Consider the following 7,053-nt stretch of genomic DNA (forward strand, 5'->3'; position numbering starts at 1 on the left):
CCGTATGAACGTCCATGTCTCAGGAACTATAAAAGCAAGAAGGTTGAGATTCAGCATATAGTTTTTGGAGACGAAAACGCAGCGGAAGTTTGTTGACCCATATTGCCACGCCCACAAACCGCACAAAACTGCCACGTCCACACTTTTAAAAAAATTTCTGCCACGCCCACTATAACGCCCTAAAACCGCTCATTTTGTAAGCATTTTTCGAAATTTTGTCCTAATTTTTTTAGTCTTGTAAATTTATATTTCTATGTCTATTGCGAAAGGATACGGCAAACTTCTCAAACCAAATGTCTCACGATTGGGACTCGAAATAAAGAAAATTGAAAATGTGACTCCGTTTCCAAAGTGGAAAGGACAGGCGGTAAAAGTATCAATCTATGCAAATATCAAATCGAGTCAGCAAGCAATTCGTTGGACTTAAGGACAAATTAATCGCGAAATTGAAAGGAGCTGTCGGTTTTGATATTATTGATCCAGTAATAGGACATTTACCTTGGATATCACCCATGGTAACAGAATTCAAAGAGAATGGCGACACTAGAATTTGCATAGAAATAAGGCCACTGCCTCATGAGACATTTATGATGAAACTAAGGGACTCAGCTCCTAAAATTTTTCAGCGGAGACTTGAGAAATTTTAGCATTTATATCGACGACATATATAGTAACATATCTACACCCACAACTCCCCAACCACACACACTATTGTAAACAATCACACACACACATAAATGTCTAAGTACGAAATGTAATCAAAGATCATATCCAAGATACTGAAAACAAAAACTGGGGCACCTGGTATATCCGAAACGAAAATATCCAAAGAGACCTTAACATCATCTGTCAGAGAGGAAATAACTCAACAAAAACAAAATTACATGAGCAAATTAACTTCACATCCTAATCATCTTGCAAAAAGTTTATCGCGGGCTTGCGACCGATCCCGTCTTCGCCGCAATGACCTTCCGAATCAACGCTGATTATTGATTATTATTTGCTTGTGCAAAAATAAAAAACAGCTGTTTAGCTGGAGTCGCAAATCTGCATTCATAGAGATAAGTTGTGTCGCGCGAAGTGCGGTGTAGCTACGATAACTGCCCTTCGGGCAACAACCCCGCGCAGAGCCGCTAAAGGGGGCAATAAAATCTATGCTTATCAGTAAAACTGATCCGTATATGATCTGTTTTTTGGTCAGTTAAGGAAGTTATTTTGTAAATATTAAGAATTATTATTAAGACAATGAATGCGAACAATTCTGATGACTCCCAGCTTTTAAATAAACAGAGTAATCATAGAACAATGTTCTCAATAGCTACGCTCTACAAGCAACGTAACCCAAAGCAGTAGCGTCACCACAACAACGGTGACATTTACTAGTGCCAATAGCAGCATTATATATACAATGGCAAATGCCGCAATAAGCAGCCCGTGCCTTGGAACAAGATCCACTCACCAGGAAAGTTCCACATCGACAAACTCCGGCATCGTAGAAGATAATCTCAGCGATGCTGCCAGAATTTTATTAAATGATCAAAACCAGAGAGCGGGTAAAAGGAAAAATGGAAAGCCCTTGTCCCCATTTCCAATCCGAAAAGAGGAAGTAGCAGCCACGTTTTACACTCGCCCCCTACGACTAGCCTGAAGATAAGCTCCAATAATAGGTTTGCCATCCTGGACACGGATGTTTTTACTAAAGAAGATAGCGTGGAAGGCATGATGATAGAGGGTGCTGATATTGACGGGCACTGTCATATGGATGATTCTCAACTCGATGGTTCCAATACTAGGCGAAACTTGCAGGAACCATCCAATACAACCAATCAACTTAATTTTCACAAAAAACCACCACAAATTGTTGTTAATATTAGTAACTTGAATGATCTGTTTGAGATTATAAAAGAAAAGACAAGCTTACATAACGTTGTCGTCAAAACTAATCATGGGGAAAAGGTCAGAATATTTCCAAAAGACAGTGACACTTACAGGGAAATAGTAAGCCATATGGATGACATTGGTATTCAGTTTCACACTTTTCAAATGCTGACAGATAAACCACACAGAATTGTAATAAGGGACTTACATCACAGTACATCAAACAAAGACATAACCGCCACATTCACAACCCTAGTTCTAGGACTAATAAGGACGAAAAATTAAACATCTTTTTTTTAATACAAAGCCCTGTGAGAAAGTCTTCTGAAATTGCGCAATGTCGTCGTTGCCAGGAGTACGACCATACAGCTAAATACTGCCGCAGACACCCAAATTGTGCCAGATGTGGCGAACATCACCAAACCATGCAATGCACCCGACCGATAGACGCGCTGTCCACATGTTACCATTGCTCTCAAAATCATACAGCTAGCTTCAAAGGTTGCCTAAAGGATCAGGAGCTTCTTCGCAGATCTATGGGGCCTGCAAAAAATGTGTACAGGTTAAATAAGAACAACCATCATCACTCTTCTAGAGACCAGCCAGTGCTTCCTGCCTTGCAGCCCAATTACCGCAAGAACAACACCCAATTAACAGTACAGCAGCTACCAACACAATCACAGCTTAATTTTGCCCAAAGCCAACCATCTATAGGCACTGGCGGAAACAGAGCAGTATCCTATGCTACAGTAGTAAAAGGATTCCCAAATATAGCGCCCTCCAAGGATGGACCAACCCAGCGTCAACGCCTAAACAAATCACAAACGAAACAGATATTGCAGCAACATCGATCGAATACACAGCAGAATAACTCATCTGATGTGCAAGTATTCTTACAACAGCAACAACAACAGTTTCTGGAATGACAAAAGCAGATCCAACAACAACAACACCAGCAGTTTCTTATGTGGTTGCAACAGCAGCAGCAAGAACAACTACAGTATAAAAGCCAAACCAATCAACGACTGGAAAAGCTTGAAAAAATGGTTCTTGAACTAGCGAATATGTTAAAAGAATGGACTGGGAGTTAACTTAACCCCCATCTCTTTAACAGCGTCTCAGCCTCCCAATGAATCCACTAAAGATTCTTATTTGGAATGCTAACGGCATTTCAAGAAAAGCCAAAGATGTTGAGCTGTTCGCGCACAACAATAAGTTAGAAATTCTTCTTGTGATTGAACTTAGACATAAAAGAGGGAAAACTGTCAAGATATATGGATATGCGTACTATCCAGCATATAGGCCATCCCTTAATATTGTTGGCGGAGTAGCGGTGTTCGTGAGGACAACTCTTCGCCACTTTCCACAAAGGGTCATTGAGACACGCCACATACAATTGTCATCAGTAAAAGTAGCCACAGGACCGGGGGACCTGCAGTTTAGCGCCATTTACTGCTCCCCAAGTACTAGAATCGAGGAAAGACATTTTAGTGAAATAATACGCGCCTGCGGCCAAAGGTACTTGGTAGGTGGCGACTGGAATGCCCGCCACTGGCTTTGGGGCGACACTTACAATTCACCTCGCGGGCGGGAACTTGCAGAAGCCTTGTCCGTGACTGGAGCTAAGATCCTCGCAACTGGCTCTCCGACAAGGTACCCGTACGTGTACAGCCATACGCCCTCCTGCATAGACTTCGCAGTGTATCATGGTATACCAGACCACCTAGCAACTATAACACAAAGCTGGGACTTGGATTCTGATCATTTGCCTCTTATCATTAGCATTGAGACAGATAGTACTCATGTCAATCCAAGTCCCAGGCTAGTCACCAAACACACTGACCTCCTTGCCTTTAGTCAACAATTGGAGAGCCTTATATCGTTGAACACCATGCTTAATTCTGGTGAGGAAATTGAAATGGCTGTTGACAACCTAACAGAAAGCATTCATAGGGCTGCGGCTGTCTCTACTTCTCCCGTCCCTCGGACAGGCACAACCTATGGGATAGTCTTGACAAGAGAGGCTAGAGAGCTTTTGACACAGAAAAGAAGACTCCGAAGGCGAGCAATCCGATCTCAAGACCCCTGCGACCGACTTTTATGGAACCGTGCTGCAAAGCAACTACGAAATGTCTTAAGAGAACTTTTTTGGGCAGAAACTAACTACTATGGACTACACAGTGGATGCTGGATACTCGCTATGGAAATGCACCAAGTCCCTTGAAGGACAGCCGTTTAGACCGGTTCCTATAAGGTGTCCGTGAGGTGAACTTGCTTAAAATGAAGATGAACATTTGCAGAGGAGGAACATTTTATGACTAGCAGATTAACATCAAAAAGAATAAACTGGATCGAGTACAGAAAATATATAAGCTCACATATCGCGCTAAATCCAATGCTTAACTCTGATGCCGATATTGAATCCGCAACAAATACTCTCGAGAGTGTCTTAGCTGCAGCGGCCCGCATCTCTACACCAAAAATTGAGAGTGCACCTCGCACCCCTACGATGACAAACCTTGCCGTCAAGCGGCTAGACTATGGAAAGCCCATCCCAGTTTAACTACCCCGGCAGAAACTATTTCACCTTTAAGAACCATCGCAGGTGGATGGACCCGAAGCGATATAGAGAGAGCTACCACATTCGCAACGCACCTTCAACATGTGTTCCAGCCGAACCCTGCTACAAGTTCGTTGGTATTACCGACGCTAACAGACGACAACCAAACACCACATGAGCCAATCGAATTTCGAGCCAACAAAATAGCAAATATTATAAAGGATGTGAAAAAGTCCCCAGGATGTGAAATTTTAAACCAAGCAACGTTCTAGTTGCTCAGCGCCGACTAGATATTATACAGAAGCAAAATTCACTGCAACAACGAGTAGACAGTAATCAACAGCACAGATTTCTTGATGTACAATCGCTTCTGGAGCAACAACAACAACAATTTCAGCAATAGCAAGAACAGGAGCTGTTCAGCATCAGCAACAGCAATTTCTCATGTGGCTTCAACAGTAACAACAGGAACAGCAACAGCAAAAGAAACATGTCAACCAGCGATTAGAAAAGTTTCGTCCTCGCAATGAACACCCTTAAGGTTCTTGTATGGAATGTCAATAGCATTTCATGCAAAGCCAGAGAAATTGAGCTCTTCGCACACAACAACAGCGTCGATATCCTACTCTTAAATGAGATTAGGCTGAACCGAGGAGAAGCAGTGAAAATATATGGATATACATTCTATCCTGCATACAAACCATCGCTTAATAATCACGGCGTCGGGCTAGCGGCGGTATTGGTGAAGAATACCCTTTGCCATTTCCCAAAGAAGGTCATTGAAACGCAAACTATCCAGATGTCATCAGTTAGGGTGGCAACTGACCTTGGTAACATGGAGTTCAATGCCATTTACTTCCCTCAAAGAAACAGATTAGAAGAAAGACATTTCACTAATCTACTCCATGCTTGCGGACAAAGGCACTTGGTAGGTGGTGACTGGAATGCGCGACACTGGTGCCAGAACTAGCTCAAGTCATTTCTAGCTGTGGGGCTAATATTCGTGCAACAGGATCACCTACAAGGTATCCATATGTGTCAAGTCATACGCCCACCTGCATTGATTTTGCATTGCATCACGGTATACCGGGGTCTTGACTCTGACCATTTGGCTCTAGTCGTCACGATACAATCGGCTGGAGTTATCACGCGTCCATCTGCTTGGCTAGTTACCAAGCCTACCAGCATCACAGCTTTTAAACAGCTTTTGGAGAGCTCGATTCAATTACATATTACGCTTATGATAATTCCGGGGAAGAGCAGCTGCTGATTCAACTCCTCCTGATTCTCCGACAGAACCGTTAAGATATGGCATCATACTCACAAGAGAGGCCAGAGAGCTTATTGCAACAAAAAGGCGCTAACGAAGACGAGTGATTCGATATCAAGACTCATGGGAAACGAATTCTTTGAGCAAAAGTTGACGTTGCTATACCGTGGATGCTAATTACTCTTTCTGGAAATGTAAAAATTTACTCAAACGACACCCCTTTAGGCAGGTTCCTGTCCAATGCCCTGGAGGTAATCTTGCTAGGAATGAGGAAGAACAGGCAAATGCATTTGCTCAACATCTGCAAATACGATTCACACCGTACGATGTTGCTACTGCGGAAGAGGTCAGTGAAACAAATGACGGCCTACAGACACCGCTGCAAACCAACTCAACACGCCAGCTAGGGTCGAGGAGATAGTAGATGTCAAAAAGGTCTTACCAAAGAACAAGGCTCCTGGTATCGACAGGATCTGCTATGCGACACTCAAAGCTCTACCAATTCGAGCAATTATCTACTTATGCTCGATCTTCAACGCTATGCTTCGGGTCCAGTTTTTCCCAAGACAGTGGAAGATGGCAACTATCCATATGATTCACAAGCCAGGCGAACCGGCCAGGCCAATAAGTCTTCTGACCTCAATTTCTAAGTTGTGGGAGAGGCTTATTGCCAAGCGTACCAGTTTTGTCACAATCCAAACTAACATCTTGCCGGAACATCAGTTCGGCTTCCGAGAGTGTCATAGCACCGTAGAACAGGTTCACAGACTGGTACAACATATACTACAGGCGTTTGATGACCTTGGCCCGCTGCTCTATTCTTTATATACTGCTGATCTAGACCTACCTACGAGAATATCCAATACCTTGCGACTTACGCCGAATATTCGTATTTTCTCGGACTGTTCATCCTTTTCTTTTTTTTTATAAGCACAATTTATTAAAAATATTAATTCTATTTTTATACTGTTGGAAGTTCCTTCCTAAATGCACGGCTCTTTTTGTCAGTACCCCTAACACTTTGGTTAACCCCTGCAGAACACGCGATGGGACTTGCAGGAGCTAACTCTATGTATTTATCTTTGATATTTCTTATCTTTATCATCTCTTTTCTTTTCTTTTTTTTCTTTTTTTTTTTTTAATTATTCATTACACGGCAAGAAAAATATTGCGCTAATCTACAGAACACACGATAGGACTGCAGAGTTATTCTAAAAATATTTTTTAAATTTTCTTTCTATATTTTCTTTCTCTTTTTATTAATTGATTGACCCAAAAAGAAAAATATTGCAACAATCTGCAGAACACACGATGGGACTACAGAGTTGTTTTTATTTTTAACTTT

The sequence above is a fragment of the Drosophila mauritiana genome, unplaced genomic scaffold (genome assembly GCF_004382145.1).
Source record: "Drosophila mauritiana strain mau12 unplaced genomic scaffold, ASM438214v1 Y_07, whole genome shotgun sequence".
NCBI classification, from domain to species: Eukaryota; Metazoa; Arthropoda; class Insecta; order Diptera; family Drosophilidae; genus Drosophila; species Drosophila mauritiana.